Consider the following 19,707-nt stretch of genomic DNA (forward strand, 5'->3'; position numbering starts at 1 on the left):
ACACACACATACATCCATTTTTTCTAAGGTATGCCAAAATGTTCAGAAACCTCTGAAACGTAAAGATATATAAAAATTTTCATTTTCGATTTTTTTGCGATTACTATAACTTGCCCTACGGGAAGTTAATTAATAATGAGGGTCAAATAGTACCTGGTTCAGTATTTTTGCTAAGAAGAACTAGAAGTTTTATGAAATTGATATAATGATGCTCAAAGAAAAGTCAGTGATCAAAAGAGACAATTCATTTGAGAAAAAAGTCTAGTCTCGTAAAAAAACAAAATTTCTAACAAAAATTAACAATCTAGGTTTTATCTAATTTTGATGATTATGAAAATTACAAAAGCAAAAATAAATTAATTGATAATAGAATTAACTCCAGAACTTGTTCGAAATATTTTGGTTCAAAATGCTAAAGACTTCAACAAGAGGTTTTCGGGCGCATTTCTCAGATGTGTAATCGGCTTGAGATCAAATTGGACAAATTCAGCAGTTAACGACTTTAAACTGTCGGTTAACTATTTTTAAACAATCGCTAATTAGGTGAAATAATTTATGATATTGTCCATGGTAAATATAAGAATATATTATACAGTTTTGTCGTTTTAACTTCAAAAATAGATCATTGGATTTCGTAAGTTTCCCACGAAAGTGTTACATGATATGCTTATTGTTTCAATCAATTTTTCAATTAATCAACATTTTTCAACACTTTGTCATTACCTCGAGGAGAACCCCGGGAGTAGTTAGCGGCGTTCCGAAGCGTTGGCATCGCCGGCGGCTGCTTGACGCGGCGATAATCGCGTGCGGCGCGTCCTGTTACCGCCTTATCCGCGCTGCCGCCTAGACTATGGGCACCGGCGAGCCGCCACCCTAACAGAGGCGCATTGCCGCCAACTCACCTTACTGCCGCCTGACACGCAAAGCCGCACTCCGCAAATAACATTAAATGCGAGCGAATTCGATCCTATCCGATCGCGGCACCGATGCGATAGATACTCGCAGAATATGTTCATTTGTCAGAGAATCTAAAACTGTATTTAAAAAATAAAATATTAAAATATTTTTTATATAAAATATATATACTTTCATTTGGATAAGATCTTCAAATGTAAATCAAAATGTATCATGTTGTTTAATTTTAACTTTTCAAAAATTCTATCTCAAGTTCGCGAGCATATTGGAAGTAATCATACATATAACAAGTAATCATTGTATATTAGAAAGAATAAGATTTGGAATAAATATTGGAAATTGAAATGCATGAATTATTTACCTGCATGTCTTATTAAAATATAGCACTATTGATATTGTTATCGTTCATCACAATAACAATTATTATGTTTATTACAATCGCAAACAAAATCGAAAATGAAAATGTTTCTTTATCTTTACGTTTAAGAGGTTTCTAAACATTATAGAAAAAAAAAAATGTATGTATGTGTGTGTGCGTTTATTAACTTCCCGTAGGGTAAGTTATTGTAATGGGCCGAAAATCGAAATTGAAAATTTTTACATTTCTCGACGTTTTGAAGGTTTCTGAACATTTTGGCATACCTAAGACAAAACGGATGTGTGTGTGTATGTATGTATGGATATAATTTTTCTTCCACGTTTTCGGGCGCACGGATCAACCGATTTGAATGGTTCAAAAAGCATTCGATTCCTATTGATAGGGAGATGTGCTGATTAGTTTTTGGCAAAGGCAGGTACAGCAGTTACGGAGATAAAGAGCAGAGTGCAGAAAATAGAAATCGAGTTTTTGAGAGAACGGAGTATACTATTTGAAAGATCTTAAAAACATTCAATTAGTAATGATTGGGAGAAGTGGTCATTAGTTTTTGGCAAAGGCAGGCCTAGCCATTTTGGAGATACAGAGCTAAATGTGCAAAAAATGGCAGTTTTTGAGAAAACTAGCGTCCGATTTAAATGATTTAAAGAACTTTCTGCTTGTTTAAACAAAAATTTTTTCCAATATTTTTTTTCAATTTTTTTTTTTTGTATATCGAAAATAATTCAGATTTTAATCGTAATTCTGACTAAAGTTCTAATGTACTTTGAACAAATATATTTAACTTTGCCATTCAGTTTTTATAATTTTTATAAATATTAGACAATGTTACAATATTTATAATAATCTATTTGAAAACATTCAATATTTCTCTAACATTTCGTTACGATACGGGAAGTTCCAGCAATTTGCCTTAAGGCACAATGTCATACACCCTACTAGTTTGGATACAATTATTAGTCCACGATATCGGGGACACGAATCAACCGATTTCAATGATTCGAAAAACATTTTATTCGTATTGACGTGGAGACGTGCTGATTAATTTTTGACAAAGGCAGGTCCAACAAAGACAGGTTTTAAGAGAACGGCACATCCGATTAGAGCAATTTAAAAAGCATATTGCTAGTGTCGACGGTATGAAGAAATAATACATTCTTGTTTATTAACTTCCCGTTGGGTTGGGTAAGTTATTGTAATCGCAAAAAAATCGCAAATGTAAATTTTTATATATCTTTACGTTTCAAAGGTTTCTGAATATTTTGGCATAGCTTAGGAAAAATGGATGTATGAGTGTGTGTGCGGATACAAATTTTTGTCGACGATTTCGGGAACTCCGATCAACCGATTTGAATAATTCAAAAAACATTCGATCCGTATTGATAAGGAGACGTGCTGATTAGTTTTGACGAAGGCAGGTCTAGCTGTTCCGAAGATACGGGGCAAAAAGTGTCAAAAACGGTAACTCAGTTTTTAAGAGAACGGAGCGTCCGATTTTAATAATTCAAAAAAATATTTCACTTGTATGGACAACACGAAGAACTGTTCAAATTTTTGGGAAGGCAAGACCAGCGCTTATGGACTCTCAATAAAAATATGTAAAAAATATGTGATTTGGCGATCAAAAATGTTTATTGGACATATGTACATCAAATTATCAGGTATTTTATAGAAATTTTAATAATGTGTACACACTTTGTGAAATTTTTTTGGGTTCTGTACCAAGATTTTCAATTACTGTACGGGCAGTTCTAGCAATTTGTCTTAGGGCACGATGCCCTACACCCCACTAGTTTTGTTTTCGTTCTTGTAGATAAACATATATAAAGTCGGGGCCCGTATATACGTACCTCGCTTAAAATAGTTTACTACTAAGTATTTGAGCGAACCAAAGATTGAAAACTATGACAAATGCAAATGGGGTGCATCGGCTTTACCAATTCGCCGACGCCTGACGGACGCCTTGTGGAAGCCTTATCATCGGAAGCAGCCAACCAGCGCACCAATCGACCAGCCGACCGAGCGGACGCGCGATATGCCGCTAACCCCTTCAATATGTTTACTAGTTTGCATGTACAACGTATCGACGGCTCGCCCTGTTCGCGAAAGCTGTCATTATCGAACATAAGCTCACAAAAGCGATGAACAATGTGTACGACTTAATTGGCAGTCTAGGCCGTGACATATATACTGGAGCGCCGTGCTGCCGCTCGTACCTATCCGCCGTATCGCCGCCGCCTGCCGTCGCACGGTGTATGCTAATGCCTTTCGCCAGCGCGAGCCGCCAGGAGATAATCATTAGTTAAAAGTGATAATGGATTCAATAAGTCTTTTATGGTATACTATCGTTCAATGTCTGTCAGCAGCGTATTTTATCACTTATATCACTATGGTAGAAACGAATCGGTTCGAAAATCAATATTGGTAATCGAATAAGAAATGAGCTTTCAGAAAACTCACTGTGTTTCACTGATTTCTTTCAACTGGATTTGTACATTTTTATTCATTTAATTATTCACAAGTATATTTAGTTTGTATTACTGATCGCATACTGGTTGCAAACATATCGACTTATTAGCCACAAAAACGGTTTAAAACTAATGTAGTTTACAACAATAAGAATACATATAATAATTTAGAAAAATTTATATATATATATATATATATTTAGTTCTAATTTTATTTATTATAAATAAATCAAATATATATTTCTTTCAGTATTTTTAACTTCCCGTAGGGCAAATTATAGTAATCGCAAAAAAATCGAAAATGAAATTTTTTATATACCTTTACGTTTCATAACCTTCTGAACATTTTGGCATACCTGAGAAAAAATGTATGTATGTGTGAGTGTGTGTGTGTGTGTGTGTGTATGTGTGTGTGCGTGTATGTGTGTGTATGTGTCGATCGGATACAAATTTTCGTCGACGATTTTGGGAACATGGATGAAGCAATTTGAATAATTCAAATCGCTTAGATTCGTATTGATAAGGAGACGTGTTGATTAGTTTCTGGCGAAGGCAGGTCTAGCCGTTCCGAAGATATGGGGCAAAAAGTGCCAAAAGCGGTAACTCAGTTTTTAAGGGAACGTAGCGTTCAATTTGAATAATTCAAAAAACATTTTACTTGTATTAACAATATGAAGAAATGATCAAATTTTCATGAAGGCAGGGTTAGCGGTTTCGGAGATCTAGTAAAAAAAAGTAAGAAAAAGCCATTTGGCGGTCAAAAATGATTATGAAATATCTGATAATTTGATATGTCATGGAGATTTTAACAGTAAGTACACATTTTGTTTACATTCCTATGGGTTCCGTACCAATGTTCATCCGTTAGACAACGACGCGTCGCTCACGCGCTTCGATATTTCGTCTCTATGCAGTTGAAGCAGTACGATTGCTTTAAAAAAAGTTCAGAATTTCCAAAATATTTCAAAATAATTTTTTCTTCAGTCTTTTTTTCAAAAAAAGTAAACTTTTGTCAAAAATGTATAGTTTCTCAAAAATCTAATTTTTTCAGAGTAATTCTTTATTCAAAAATGTTAATCTTTTTAGAAAAAAAAAATTGGTACAGGAAGTTCCAGCAATTTGCCATGCGCCCCACTAGTTTGTCTTTGGATCTAGCTATGCAATTTATTCAGATTTTCTGATAAATATAAAATGATTCGATACCAAAAATAAAGACATGGATTATATACCTGCCCCATGATAGATATAAGAAAATCTATAAAAAAATGCTTTCTGTTATGTGAATTAACATTTTATTAAAAATAAATTATTTTTATTGAGCTGATACTTTTAATCTTTAGTTTCCAGTATTGCATTTTAAGATGTTTGAGCAATTAAATAAGTAGATGCAAAAAATGCCATCAGCAGTAAGCAAAGAACCGTCTTCTCTTCCTGCTGATGATTATTTAGTTTGAAATAGCGGGACAACTATGCGAAAATCTTTTAATTACAAATTATAATATCTACGACAAAATTTAGTACACATAGCCGCATGTGTATATATGTGAGTGTGTGTGATAGCATATCATTCAATTATGGCATACCTGTAAAGACATGCATGTATTGAATTAGAGTTCCAATAAATGTACTAAATTAATTCCCTTTCCGAACTATGTACATTACATCTTCAGGAAATCTTTTTCGATCGTGATATTGATTAGAAGATAAACAAACAACACTGATATAATTTTACTTTTAATTTTAATTTTTACTTTTACTTTACTAGATTTGTTTGTTTGTCTATCTTTTAATCAAGATCATATTGCTGGCATATGCCTTGAAGATAGAACGTACATAGTTCCCATACGTTGACATTAAAGATAAAAATGTTTTTTAAAAAAAACTAGTTAAATTTTTATTACAACTGGATTCCTCGTTCAAAGCTCAACCTAATATATATATATATGTATATATATATATATATATATATATATATATATATATATATATATACATAAATAGCTACGTTTATATATAAATATGCGTTAAACAATATCGTGTAGATCTGGATACATAAGAACATATTTTCATAGCAAATCATATCTTTGTTGGTTTTGCTAGGCTCTTTACTTTATTATCGTAGTCCTGAACAATCTACATAAACAAAGTCGTCAAACACGCTTTGTTAAACCTTCCTTCAGAAGGTTTTGTCTTGACCTAAAAAACTGTATATACGGACATGAAAACAAAGTACTTAAAGAAAATTAGTTAAAGATAGCAATTATTTTCAGAGAATAGTGAACAATATGGAAAATATTATTGACAGAGTGACATATAAAACATATTTTTTGTAAATCAGAAAAAAAAATCTCAGAAATAAATTTCAAAAGCATGTGAAAACGTAAACATACGTCTTAAAATTTCCACATATCTAGCTATAAAAATAACCTTTACGTCATGCATCAATATAATACGAGTTATAAATTCATTTTGGATATTGGCCCACAAAGATGTGACATAAAAGACCGTAAAAGTTAGTCGTAAAGAAATTTATTCCAAGAGGACAGTATATCTCTATAACGTGATTTGGCGTTATAAAATCCGCAAAACACATGTCACAAATGAGGATTCATATTATAATAAATTATGTTTTGGTAAATGAGTTTCGAAAACAGTATTTAGTAGATTAATAAATGAAATAGTAATTCTAGATTGTTTGAAAATGGTAGATCATGAAAATGATCAATGAATGAAATTAAATTACATTATATGCTGACGCTTAATAGCGCGATCTTTAATCATTAGTAACGAACATATTTTTAATTTAATTTTACAAACAGAATTTATTCCATTATTCAATTAGCATAAAGATTTAGTTGATCATTATATGAACTAAATCTTTTATGTAATTTGAATAACTTTAACTTACGCGATAAATAGTAATACGAAGTAAAACTTCTTTAGGTGCGACAAGGGTGTAAATCTGTACAAATGCAACGGAAGTGGGTTACGGCATATAAGATAAGATAAGAGTCGAGTGCCAAAGATTCGTCATTCGCTCTCGATGATATCGGGTCGATTGTGATTGGTCGTCGCGTATGTGAATTGATATCTGTCGTTGAATGCGTGCCGGCCTCAACGTTGTATGCGTACCGATATCAACAAGGAAATCGGCATAGATAAATAAACATTTTAAAGTTACATCGTAGTACAAATCTTGATTTAATGAAAAATGCCTGAATCAGAATAATATTTTACCCTGTCCTCCGTAAATAATTGTAATGAAAATAATAAAACAAAAGCAGCATTTGCGCCGTGTATGAAACATAAGTTTCTTGAAATAATTTCTATATTATTTGTAGTTTCTATAAATCTTTGAAGTTATTGAAATAGAAAATATTTTTTACGCAAAACAGATATTACAGCAGTTCAAAGAATGAGATTATAACGCCAGCGAAAAAGTAAAAAAATACCATCAGTCAATGAATGTATGTTAATTTTAATTACATGAAGTCCTTCAAACACAATTAGTACATGATGAGTGAAGTTGCAAAAACAATATTTGTTTAGGCGTTATTCAACATCATCCACTTTGTTAACGAATATTATAAAATTTATTAATCAGCAATTACTTCATTTTTTAACGAAGGTTCATTTCTAACTGCTAATTACAAGACAAACCGATCATGTCATATTTGAAGTATGACTTTAATTACATTAATGTTTTTAAATATTATACATATTTTTAATGTCATTATAAAATAACACATGTATATGCATATATATATATATATATATATATATATATATGCCTCGGTACAGTGCCGGCTTTAGGGTAGGGCGAGTTGGGCGACCGCCCTGGGCGCCAGCAAAAAGGGGCGCCGCAGGCGCCCCCCGGCTTATGCTCATAGTTCGAGGTCTGCTTAGTCGTAAATTCCCTAAATTAAGCGGTTTTTTTGTCTATTGTCAAAACACATTGTCTATCTCCTTTTAACGTTTTGGTTAAAAAAGCTAGCGTTATTGTAGCGAAGCGTAACAAACTCAGCTCATTCACATTGGCCAGCGAACTTGGTCACTTGGCCAGTCACTCGAAATGGCAAAATTATTGATCACATAATTACTAGTAGCCCAGTGCAAACTCACATTGATAATTATCCGAAGAATGATACAGGCCGACATTTCTCTAATTCTCATTTCACAAAAATTCTTGCAAACAATGAAACAATTCAGCGCCGTTGGTTAATTTACTCCGTTTCTAAGGATCGAGTTTATTGCTTTTGCTGTAGACTATTTGATAGTAGCTCAACGTCGAACTTAGTCTCTGAAGGGTATAACAACTGGAAATACTTGTCTGAAATATTAAAAAATCACGAAAATAGCACTTTTCATAAGAAGTTTTACCTTTCATGGATTGAAGCTGAACTACGATTAAAAATAGGGAAAACGTTGCCAAAAGCAACACTTGATTAGAAAGGAAACTACAAGATGGAATAATGTTTTGTCTAGATTGATGCATATCACACTTTATTTAGCCGAAAACAATATGGCGTTCAGAGGCACTTCTGATAAACTATATACGCCAAATAACGGAAAGTTCTTAGGCTTAGTACAACTACTAGCCAAATTTGATCTAGTCATGCAGGAGCACTTGCGATTAGCTATGAAGAGTGATATTTCAGACCACTCAGCTTCTGTTCATCGATGGAAATTTCTAACCGATCACTTGGAACTATATACTATAAAAAAGCACAGTGACACTCGTTGGGAAGCAAGAATGAGTAGCGTTAAAGCAGTCCGTTATCAAATTAGTACTATCCATGATGCTTTGATTACTTTGGCTCAACTCAGAAAACTGATGTTCAAATGTCTCATGAGGCTACTACACTAGCCGAACAACTGAAAGATTTCTGCTTCATAGTTTCATTGGTTGTTTGGTATGACATACTTCATCAAATAAATGTTGTAAGTGAATCTCTACAGTCAACAGATATGGATCTTGGTAAATGTACACAAATGTTGAAAAAAATGCTGCAATTTTTTGGAAGACTACAGAAATACGGGCTTTAAAAGCGCTATTTTAACTGCGAAGGAGTTGGCCGAAGAACTAGAAATTGAACCTGAATTTCGAGCTACAACAAGAATTCGACGTATTAAGCGTCAAGCTGGTGAAATTGCACGCGATGACCCTATAACTTCTCCAGAAAAAACATTTGAGGTTGAGTTTTTCAACTGTCTTTTGGACACTATATTAATTTCAATCAATGAAAGGTTCTAACAGTTAAATGGGTACTCGGAATCTTGGTCTTTTTTGTACAATATCAAACAGATTCCAGAAAAACGCGACCTTCTCAAGCTCTGTAGTGATCTCCAATTAAAATTAACTGTAGACTCTAAATCAGATATAGATGGTTGTATGTTGTGTGATGAACTTATAAGTCTGGCATCCTTTTTACCTGATAAAAATGTGGTTACTCCCATTTTTGTTTTAAATTTCATCAACGATTTCAACTTACAAGAACTGTATCCAAATGTATGGATATCATTGCGAATTTTATTAACTATACCTGTAACGGTTGCTAGTGGGGAGCGGAGCTTTTCAAAGCTGAAGCTGATAAAAACCTATCTTCAATCAGCGATTTTTCAATCTAGATTGACAAACTTAGCAACTTTGTCAATTGAAAATGAAATTGCTGAAAACATCTACTTCGACAACCTTATAAAAGAGTTCGCTGATAGAAATGCCAGAAAAGTAAGTGTTTGTGTAACTATCTGGTTATCTAACTGGTTATCTTTTATAATAAATATTTTTTTTTTAATAAACGGTTATTTCATTAGATGTTTTTGTTTTTTCCAAATGGGTTTGAATTGCAGGTGGAGGGCGCCGTAGAAATCTCGCCCAGGGCGCTGGTAGTGTTAAAGCCGGCCCTGCCTCGGTACTCGCAAAGTACAGAAGTCGTGGCAGAAATTACATAATTCTACTTACCATTTTGTTCAATAAAACTATCATTTTTCTGTTTACATCATACAAAAAAATTATATAAAAAATGCATAGTGTTGACAAGTTAGTTGTATAAATGTTAGTGCCAATCTCTAGTGCTGTGTACACTTCTCTATATATAACCAACCAACGTAATATCCACTGATGATGACATTAAATTGAATGTCGAAACGTTTGGAAATAAAGATTATTTTATAAATCTTTGGCTTTTCTTTGTTTGATGTATCGCCCTCAAGAACTCACTCATATATATATATATATATATATATATATATATATATATATATATATATATATATATAGTTTTTACCTTTCATTAATGACATAAGGCATTCAAATACTATTTAAACTTGATCTGTTACAATATAACGAAGCTATGTTTAAATTCGAAAATTACTTCACGTAATTTGTTTGGAGACTGAGTCTATGGATTTCATGTTAATTAATTTTAAGCCGAGATTACTTGCAAACTGTGAGATTGGATCAGGTTGGAAGAAGAGATTTAGACAAGATACTAACTTTTACGTTGGGAAAAGCGGTGGAATTTTTTCTTCATTGGTCTTGATGTACTATCGAATTTTTATATATTACTCAATTATATAGTTTAAATGAACGGTTAATTATATATATATATATATATATATATATATATATCCTTAGATTCCAACAAATATTATAAACGCCATTTTTTTTACAAGCATATGTTTTCTCATTGTAATTAATCAGTTTCTCATTAAATTATTTATGATGACAATATGGGTGACATTAAGAGGTGGTAATTGTGCATGGTTGAATTTTTATTATACATATGTAATACAAGATGATTTTTCGAAAGATCTGGTATTAAGGTTTTCATGTCTGTGATTTTTATTTGATGTACATATATACATTTTCGAATTGCGAAACAGGGCTTAAACGATTCCAAATTGAAAAAAAAATTAATATAAGTTTTAGCTCTTAATATTGCCTTTTAGAGAGTGCACAAATCAAAGTTTTGTACTACTGACCTTAACTGTCCTGAAAATAATTATCTCACGTTGTTTGGAAATTGTGAGCTTTCTAGTGCAACCTAGAGCTTTGGTCAAATGATCACCATTTTTCGGTTATTGTGGTTAGTTATTAACTAATTTTGTTCATTTGGGGCCGTAATCGTGAATAACATTTCTAGTACCACAGTCAATAGTAATAACACAATTGCCTGAAGCTTTCAAGAATTAAGACTCTTTGTTGAATTATCAATTTAAAATTTTTAAAATTGATCCAATTCGAGAAGCCATCTTTAAAAAAAAAAATGGACTGAAGTGTATTATCAAGTTTTATTAAAAGTTGGCGCATTTAATGAAGATTATAAAATATTCGATAATTTTATAATTGAAAAATTATGCGTAAAAAATAAAAACCTAAAAATGATATAATTTTTAACTCCTAACCCAGTGATTTAGAAAATAGCTATTTAATATATTATGTATATAAATTAACTCTCTATAGGCCAAATTTTTGTTTAACATCCCAAAATAATTAGGGAACCAGCAAATCAGTAATTATAATCCTATATATGCAAATGAAAAACAAAAATTCTGTGTAAATGATTCCTTATATAGGTACTAATGGATTATGTGACTTTGGAGTCATAGCGGTTTGTAGTAAACTGTACATGAAAATGATATTTGAAAAGTCTAGCATAGATCATAAATCTTGATATTGGAAGTCTTGATAAAGTTATATAATTAATATTTTTGCGCCATTTTTTGAATCAAACCATACATATTTAGTAAAATATTGGAAAATTTGGAATGTGACCTAAAAGTTACGCGGGCACATGGAGGGTTAAAATTAAATTATAAATAATTATAAATTGGCACAGACGTTTAGAAGAAAATGAATATATATATATATATATATACATATATATATATATATATATATATATATAGCGAGAGGTTTTTCTTCAGATGGTCAAATAATATGATAAAATTGTTTCTTGGGCATCCATCCAGTAATTAAAAAACAGTTATATTGAAAAATGTTTTTATTTAGAGAAACATACGTTTCGGGTCTTGATTTGGCCCATCTTCAGTGCATACAAATAAGTTTTAAAAAATAACACACACGTAACACGGTCTCCAAACTGACAACATGTTTGTTTGGAAAAACCTTTTTTATAATAAAATATATTATTTATTTTAATTTTATTATTTTTTTAAAAAAATTTCATAACTTGACGTCTTATTAATTTTTTATTTCATATTTAATTATTTTTTAGTGCAATTTTGTTGTGTTTTTTGTTATTTTTTAAAACTTATTTGTATGCACTGAAGATGGGTCAAATCAAGACCCGAAACGTATGTTTCTCTAAATAAAAACATTTTTCAATAAAACTGTTTTTTAATTACTGGATGGATGCCCAAGAAACAATTTTATCATATATATATATATATATATATATATATATATATGTGAATATATATATGTGAATATATATATATATATATATATATATGTGTGTGTGTGTGTGTGTGTATGTGTGTATGTGGTTTTATGTATATACACACGTAAGCAAATACGCTAAGCGTATACAAATAATTCGCTATGTCAAAACCAATCGTTCCTGTGCGGGATTGGCGGTTCTGCAAATGTGATCAAATTGCATTAATTTAGCCAACTGAAGTCACGGCAGTATTACACAACAGCACACCGTGAATGTAAATAGGGACAAATGTTAGATGGCAACTTAAATTAAAATCAATCACCGCGCGTAAGCCATCGTAATCCCTTCAAAGCTTTTACAGATGGCTCAGCAGCCCTCGATTCTGGCTTTGATCAACCCTATGTATTTATTTCCATTTGATCCAAATTGACAAAGTCGTTTCTTTGGATCGAATATAAATAGAATAAAAAACGAAAACATACGATTCTTGATTTGAACTTTGAATTTGAATTTGAATTTTATAAATTAAATATGGATGCATATGATATTTGACGACGTTACAGAAATATGACGATATAATCAAAATGAAAGTAATAAAAATAAATGAGAGGATTATATAACAAAATATTAGAAATGTTAGAAAATTATAAAGTTTTTGAAAAAAGGGTTAAGAAAAACAAAATTAATTTCCTGTATGATTGATTATAAAAACGATTTTATCAAAAAATGTGATTTTCATAAATTTCTTTGGTTCGAAAAATATTTTTAAGTCTTTTTTGAGTTTGTTATGTGAGACAACAAGTATTATTCTCTCGATGTTATGGAATAACTATTCCGTAACAAACTGATTATTAGACGGATGAATTTTAAGGAGAAACACTTCACTTAAAATCTGTGTGCATGTGTGTGTGTTGTTATTATATATCAGAATATAAACCTAGTTCCAAAACGTCGACAGTAAATAGTTTTTTTAAATACTTTACCATCTAGTATATATATATATATATATATATATATATATATATTTTAGGGCGGTCCTTAAAATGGTCATTTTCAAATTTCCTTGCTCCCAGGGACTCAAATGGTTCCAAATTGATAAAAAACAATTTTCTGAAAGTTTTAGGTCTTAATATTAACGGTTAGAGCGCAATTCAATCAAACTTCGTAGGGAAAGACCATGGAAAAAATTTTGAAAATTTAAAAAAAATGTTTTAGGTACAACTTAGCGATAAATGAATGAGTTTTATTCATTCATTTGTTCGCTAAATTACATCTAAAAAATATTTTTAAAATTTTTGAAAAGCAAGTAGGAAGCAAGGAAATTCAAAAATGTACATATTAAGGACCACCCTAATATATATATATATATATAATAAAATTGTTTCTTGGGCATCCATCCAGTAATTAAAAAACAGTTTTAATGAAAAATGTTTTTATTTATAGAGAACATACGTTTCGGGTCTGGATTTGACCCATCTTCAGTGCTACAATTAAATAATTCAGGGTTACAAATTAAAACAATATAAAAAAATACATAATTAACAGACAAAAATAAGTAAAACAATGTATATGAAAAGTATATATGAAAAACAACCATAAAATAAACAATGTAAAGAAACTCACCATACAAATAAACTTTGAAAAACAACACAAAAACACAAAATTGCACGAAAAATAAATAAAAGTGAAATAAAAAATTGATGAAACGTCGAGTTATGAAAAATTTTAAAAAAATTGTAAAATTAAAATGAATGATATATTTTATTATAAAAAAGCTTATTCCAAACGAACATGTTGTTAGTTTGGAAGTTGTATTACGAGTGTGTACGAGAGTAAAATGTGTGCGAACGTGTTTGCGGAAAATACTGGAAACTGTATCGTCATTGGTGAGAGAACGGGATAGAGAGAATTTTGGTGGTTCCATATTACGAAGATTTTCTCAACGATCATGCGCAGTAGGAACATAGTAAAAAATTTATACATGTGCAAGACATCCATAATCAAATCCCAAAAATATGTGAATGAAGAGAAAATTATTAAGAAAAAGTATAGATATTAACAGAAAAACGATAATAGTTATGGAACGATAAAAGTTACATAAAAAATTATAACATAACATATATATGTATATATAAACGCAAAACAATAAATGTAATATATGTATACACATACACATACACATATATGCATACACAAAAGAATATGTAGAATACATAAAAGAAATGTTAGGATGTATTACGCGTATTGAAAAAATTATTTGAAGCATCGCGGTAAATATTGCAAAGAGAAGCCGAATCAAATCGTTTGTTAATAGAAGGTAATATTTGTATGAAAATACTCTCAGCGAACTTCCTGCGTAAAATGTTAGATTCACGATGAATAACTCTTGGATTGGTGAAATTAAAAGAATGTTTAAATTTGGAGACATGCTCGGTGATCATGGTTTTATTTTGTTTTCTGTTCAAACTATTAAGTTCGTGTTGGCGCATTCTTTTTGAGAGAAATTGTGAGGTTTCTCCAACATAACAGCTTGAACAATCATTACAATCAATGACATATACGATGTTTGAAGTGCGGGAAATAGGGGTAGGAGTTTTTAAATTAGTGTATAAGTCTGAGAGAGTGTGTCCAGTCGAACACACTAGCTTCAGACCAACGGATGAAAAAAGTTTTTTCCATGAGTGGAAAAGGCAGTCAATGTACGGTAATGAGATGAAGGAATTGAGAGATAGTGAATTTTCAGGAGGCTTCACAAGGTTTTGTGAAATGATACTATTTTGTTGTGATTGGGAGGTAAATAAGGAAGCTGTACGGAATTTATTACGAAGAAAGGGTAATCTATTATTTATTACTGAGCGTAAAAGTTGTAGTGGATAGGAATTATTTTGAAGGGTAGAATATATCAAATTAATATTTTTTTCCCAATGTGATGGATGAGAAAGAAGGATGGCATGATCTAGTAAGTTGATGATGGATGCAATCTTGGTAGATTTGGGGTGATAGGAATGGTAGTTTAAATAGCGTCCAGACCAAGTGGATTTTTGATACCAACATGTAGTGATAGAGTTGTTATTTATGAAAAGAGTAATATCTAAAAAATTAATGGAGTTGTTAAATTGAGTCTCTAAGGTAAAACTAAGGTGTGAGTCAAAATTATTAAAAGAATTTAGGAAATTGGTTATGTTATAAGTAGGAATGCAAGTTAAAATGTCGTCAACGTAACGTTTGTAAAAAGAGGTACATATGACAAGGTATTCTCTAGGAACTGCATACAAAGTTCAGCAAGAGGGGCACTCAAACTGGAACCCATTGGGGTGCCAAATTTTTGTTTAAAAAAGGAGTCGTTGAACGAAAAATAAGTATTGGAAATAATGAATTTAATACATTTCAGGAACCAAGAAAAATTGAAATCTGTGTGTTTGCTGATATCAGCCCATTTATGGTCTATGGCAGAGAGGATAAGGTCAGGTGAAATGTTAGTGAAGAGGGAAACAACATCTAAACTTATAAAGGAAAAATCAGATGGTACATTGAGGGAGTTAAGTTCGGGAATGAGTTCAAAAGAATTTTTGACAAAATGGGGAGAATTATGAGTGATATTGGACAAAATTGAACTAATAAATTTGGATAATTTGCAAAGAGGGGAATTTAAGTCAGCAACTATTGGTCGAAGGGGAAAGCCATCTTTGTGGATTTTGGGAAGACAATAAAGTTTTGGGGAAATGGGATTGTAAGTTTTTAATTGTAGAGAGAGAGGTTTGGGAATTTGTTTGTTTTCTATGAGTGAATCAATGAATTTCAAAGTATTCCGATTTATAAGGTCGGTGGGATCTGAATTTATAGGCTCGTAAGTGTTTATATCAGCTAGGAGGGACATGGATTTGGAAATATAGTCATCTTTGTTCATGATAACCGTCATGTTACCCTTATCTGCCCTGGTAACAACAATTTCTGGGTGTTGTTTGATAAAGGATTTGCAAAGGTGGATATCTTTGAGTAATTCTTTATGTTGATGAAAGTTAGAAATGTCAAATTTGAAAAATGAATTAAGTTGGTTGCAAAAAATAGATTAATGCGGTTTTTTTCATTGATATCTTTTAAATTACGTAAACTATATTCTAAAGAGCTAAGTGTTTTGACAAATTAAACGATTTTTTCTGTTGTGGAATGGAAAATTTGGGACCTAATGCTAAAATATTCAAAACCTTGGATGGGATGTCTAAATCTGAAATGTTTTTAACCCATTTATTGATGATATCAGGGTTTATATTTAATTTGGATTCGTTAGACTTTTTCGAATAAAGGGTATTGAATTTTTTAAAAGGATTTTTTTGACATATTAAAAGAATTATTGAATCTAGAGTTTTCGAAATCTAAAAATTGTTAATGTCAATGTGATTATTAATAGTGGAAAATAAGGATTGGATGTTGTAATTTAGAGATTTATTTATGTTATCAATAGAGGTAATGCAATGTTTGATTTCTAGATTCAGCAACATAAAGGAGAAAGAAAGCTTTTTATTTTTAAAATAATTGGAATTTAGATGATCAAAGTTTGTTAATTTGAAATCAAAGGATTTTGGTAGGAGTTTTTCTTTACGACAACGAAGTAAAAAAGTTCTTTTGTTGGTGACGATAGCCAGTTTTGAGAAAAGGTTTGAAATAGTTTTAAATAAAATGAGTTTGGTAGGTCCATAGCAATGGAAAATGTACTCGAAAAAAGATGGAAAAGAGTAAGGAATGCATTGTGTAAAACTATTATGAAAATAATTGTTGTAACGGTAAATTGACGAATTATTGAAATTATTATAATTCTGTGTGTAAGTTGGATATTGATAAGAGGAACGATTATTATGTCTTACCTTATTTGTATGGAGAGCACTATTCACATATATAGTATTGAAATTATGGTTATTTTGACAATTCATGTTGTTAAAATTAAAAAACACTTGTAAAAGTTCTTGAAAATGATCAAAATCTTGGATTTGTAACTTCCGTGTAGTATTGGTAAGGAAGTCTTGATATGTAGGTTTCGTAAGAGTCTTAAAACTTGTAGAATATTTGAAAAACAGTGTCTTGAGAATGAACAAAAAAATCTTGAATATTTTATGTTGAAATTGTCCAATTTTTCAGCCCTTGGATTATATAAAGCGAGGTTTTTCTTCAGATGGTGAAATAATATAATAAAATTGTTTCTTGGGCATCCATCCAGTAATTAAAAAACAGTTTTAATGAAAAATGTTTTTATTTATAGAGAACATACGTTTCGGGTCTGGATTTGACCCATCTTCAGTGCTACAATTAAATAATTCAGGGTTACAAATTAAAACAATATAAAAAAATACATAATTAACAGACAAAAATAAGTAAAACAATGTATATGAAAAGTATATATGAAAAACAACCATAAAATAAACAATGTAAAGAAACTCACCATACAAATAAACTTTGAAAAACAACACAAAAACACAAAATTGCACGAAAAATAAATAAAAGTGAAATAAAAAATTGATGAAACGTCGAGTTATGAAAATTTTAAAAAAATTGTAAAATTAAAATGAATGATATATTTTATTATAAAAAAGCTTATTCCAAACGAACATGTTGTTAGTTTGGAAGTTGTATTACGAGTGTGTACGAGAGTAAAATGTGTGCGAACGTGTTTGCGGAAAATACTGGAAACTGTATCGTCATTGGTGAGAGAACGGGATAGAGAGAATTTTGGTGGTTCCATATTACGAAGATTTTCTCAACGATCATGCGCAGTAGGAACATAGTAAAAAATTTATACATGTGCAAGACATCCATAATCAAATCCCAAAAATATGTGAATGAAGAGAAAATTATTAAGAAAAAGTATAGATATTAACAGAAAAACGATAATAGTTATGGAACGATAAAAGTTACATAAAAAATTATAACATAACATATATATGTATATATAAACGCAAAACAATAAATGTAATATATGTATACACATACACATACACATATATGCATACACAAAAGAATATGTAGAATACATAAAAGAAATGTTAGGATGTATTACGCATATTGAAAAAATTATTTGAAGCATCGCGGTAAATATTGCAAGAGAAGCCGAATCAAATCGTTTGTTAATAGAAGGTAATATTTGTATGAAAATACTCTCAGCGAACTTCCTGCGTAAATGTTAGATTCACGATGAATAACTCTTGGATTGGTGAAATTAAAAGAATGTTAAATTTGGAGACATGCTCGGTGATCATGGTTTTATTTTGTTTTCTGTTCAAACTATTAAGTTCGTGTTGGCGCATTCTTTTTGAGAGAAATTGTGAAGTTTCTCCAACATAACAGCTTGAACAATCATTCAATCAATGACATATACGATGTTTGAAGTGCGGGAAATAGGGGTAGGAGTTTTTAAATTAGTGTATAAGTCTGAGAGAGTGTGTCCAGTCGAACACACTAGCTTCAGACCAACGGATGAAAAAAGTTTTTTCCATGAGTGGAAAAGGCAGTCAATGTACGGTAATGAGATGAAGGAATTGAGAGATAGTGATTTTCAGGAGGCTTCACAAGGTTTTGTGAAATGATACTATTTTGTTGTGATTGGGAGGTAAATAAGGAAGCTGTACGGAATTTATTACGAAGAAAGGGTAATCTATTATTTATTACTGAGCGTAAAAGTTGTAGTGGATAGGAATTATTTTGAGGGTAGAATATATCAAATTAATATTTTTTTCCCAATGTGATGGATGAGAAAGAAGGATGGCATGATCTAGTAAGTTGATGATGGATGCAATCTTGGTAGATTTTGGGTGATAGGAATGGTAGTTTAAATAGCGTCCAGACCAAGTGGATTTTTGATACCAACATGTAGTGATAGAGTTGTTATTTATGAAAAGAGTAATATCTAAAAAATTAATGGAGTTGTTAAATTGAGTCTCTAAGGTAAAACTAAGGTGTGAGTCAAAATTATTAAAAGAATTTAGGAAATTGGTTATGTTATAAGTAGGAATGCAAGTTAAAATGTCGTCAACGTAACGTTTGTAAAAAAGAGGTACATATGACAAGGTATTGAGAGTAGAGTTCTCTAGGAACTGCATACAAAGTTCAGCAAGAGGGGCACTCAAACTGGAACCCATTGGGGTGCCAATTTTTTGTTTAAAAAGGAGTCGTTGAACGAAAAATAAGTATTGGAAATAATGAATGTAATACATTTCAAGAACCAAGAAAAATTGAAATCTGTGTGTTTTGCTGATATCAGCCCATTTATGGTCTATGGCAGAGAGGATAAGGTCAGGTGAAATGTTAGTGAAGAGGGAAACAACATCTAAACTTATAAAGGAAAAATCAGATGGTACATTGAGGGAGTTAAGTTCGGGAATGAGTTTCAAAAGAATTTTTGACAAATGGGGAGAATTATGAGTGATATTGGACAAAATTGAACTAATAAATTTGGATAATTTGCAAAGAGAGGGGAATTAAGTCAGCAACTATTGGTCGAGGGGAAAGCCATCTTTGTGGATTTTGGGAAGACAATAAAGTTTTGGGGAAATGG

General features: G+C 31.1%; 1 protein-coding gene and 1 pseudogene across 4 annotated transcripts in view; both read left to right on the top strand.

The window, feature by feature from the left end:
- The window catches only part of LOC113377978, a 52,098-nt gene that overhangs the window by 12,560 nt on the left and 19,831 nt on the right, over positions 1-19,707 (top strand). The gene's annotated exons all lie outside the window — the stretch shown is intronic.
- Positions 8,282-11,370, top strand: LOC113375455 (annotated as a pseudogene).

Source organism: Ctenocephalides felis, unplaced genomic scaffold, assembly GCF_003426905.1.
Source record: "Ctenocephalides felis isolate EL2017-DRISC unplaced genomic scaffold, ASM342690v1 CF-g0.4_SCAFFOLD_01886, whole genome shotgun sequence".
NCBI classification, from domain to species: Eukaryota; Metazoa; Arthropoda; class Insecta; order Siphonaptera; family Pulicidae; genus Ctenocephalides; species Ctenocephalides felis.